Genomic DNA, 2,337 nt, shown 5'->3' on the forward strand with positions numbered 1-2,337 from the left:
ATCAAGGACCAAAAATTATACCACTTCCTGTCATTAAACAATTACAAATTTTTGGCTCTTACTGTTCATGTGACTGAAACCTGTTACAGGTTTTCTGAATACAAGACCCAATCAGCTGCCTAAATGCATCATTCTGTTAAATGATGAGATTAGACTAAACACTAACCTAAGCCTTCTATACATGGAGCATAACTTCCTAAAGATCCAGACTCACAACAAATCAAAGAAAGATTGGATAAATGAGATAGAATCAATCTGAAGAACTGTGTAGCAAAGAACAGAGCTAGCAAGATAAATAGAAGGCCCACAGAATGGGAGAAAATCTTCACTAGGTTACATCAAACAAAGGTTCACATCAAAAAAATATACTTAGAGCTCAAAAAATTAGCCCCACCCCCAAAATAAACCCTCAGAAAATTAAAAGATTAACTCCTAAAAGTTTAATTTTAAGCACTTAGAAAGTAATGGGAAATATATTCACATATAATTTTACCTAAAATTGTTAACTTACCAAAGACAAATGTTATAAAAACGTATCATGTAGATATGTAGTATTTATTGATTGATTGGGTATTTATATTATCTTTAAACAGTTGTATAATGGGGCTTCAACTTAATGTTATTTTATGAGTATAATGCATCCTAAAGTTACACAAATTTCACCAAGGAAATTTAAATATTTAATTAGATTAAATTTTAAATTAAATAGATTAATAGACTATATATTAAATTATTAGATTTAAATTTAAATAAATAAAATTTAAATATTTTAAAATTAAACAGAAATTGGGTTGGGATTGGGGGGGAGGGGGGAGGCTGGGAAGGGATGTGAAGGGTAAACCAAAGGAGGAGGCTGCAATGCTTGGTAAGAAATGTAGGCATTATCCTGCCCATGTAATTGTAACCCCTCTGTACAGTATATTCACAAATAAAAAATAAATAAATAAATAAAAATTAAGCAGAAATTAAAACCATAGGACCAAGTATGGTGGCTAATACTTGTAACTCTCCTACTAAGGAAGCAAGGTATTAGAGTGATAGTAGTTTGAGACTGTCCCAGGCAAAACATTAGTGAGAAAATGTGTAAAAACATAAGCCAGGCATGATGCTATATGCCCATAATCCCAGCTACACAGTAAATGTACATAGGAATATCCTGTCCCTAGGCCAGTGGTTACAAACACACAAGACATCAAGTTAAAAATGATTTGTACAAATTTGGGTGGGGGCTGTTGGGAGGAGAGAAAGTGGGAGAAAATGAAGGAGGGGGTAACAAGTTTGACAAGGAAAGTACTCACTACCTCACTTATGTAACTAGAACTCCTATGTACATCACCTTGACAATAAAAGTAAAATTAAATGAACAAATTAAATAAATAAATAAACTAGTGTAAATAAGGCTATAGGCATGCTGTTTTCTTAGGCAGTACAAGACTGATTCAAAAGCTAGGATTGGTAAAACAAAAACAACAACACCAACAAAAAATTATAAAAAGGAAAGGAAAAAAGTGAAAAGAAGAAAGAAGATAGGAGACACTATACATTAAACTTTAAATCATAGAGAAAAATAACAGCTTATACAAAAGAAAATGTGGATAAAAATTTATAAATTAAATAGTTTTTAGAATACTACATAACCAGTTTATAGGATACCACAAACTGTAATACATTGTCAACTTGTTGCTCTATAACTTCTGTCTATATATATTAAAAATGTGTATCCAGCATTTAATCGAAGACTTTATTGGCAACGCGTAATTATTACACATCTAAAGGAATCAAATAAAGGCAATGAATCAGTTGAGTGCATTCTTGATATGTCATAGATGAGAATAAGTTTTAAATGTTTAGAAGATAATTGCTACATGTGGAATCTTACCCTATAACAGACCACTTAATTCTGCATAAATAATTGAAAAGACATTTATTGCACAGTTTGGGTTGACAAGAGATTATTAAATGTTTAACTGCTTTTATTCAATTAAGAAATCTGCAAAAGAGAGCCTAGGAAATGACAGAAATTTTGTTCCAAAATGTAATATATATATACATATATGCACATATATTCACAATCATTTACATATAAAAACATACAAACACATGCACGTCACTATCTCCAATATTTACAATGTTTCTCTTTCTTAATACACTTCAATATTTGGCAAATATTCTCCAACCTATAATATGTTTTTTTCCTATACTGAATTCCAACTCAAGAGTTACTTTGGTGTAAATACATTAAAAACTTGGGAACTGGTGATGTTTCCTTTTGAACTATTTTTGTATTTGTGAGTTCAATAATTTGACAGTTATTTCTTTTATCCAAATACATGAGAC

The sequence above is a fragment of the Dipodomys ordii genome, unplaced genomic scaffold (assembly GCF_000151885.1).
Source record: "Dipodomys ordii isolate 6190 unplaced genomic scaffold, Dord_2.0 Scaffold117, whole genome shotgun sequence".
Taxonomy (NCBI): Eukaryota; Metazoa; Chordata; class Mammalia; order Rodentia; family Heteromyidae; genus Dipodomys; species Dipodomys ordii.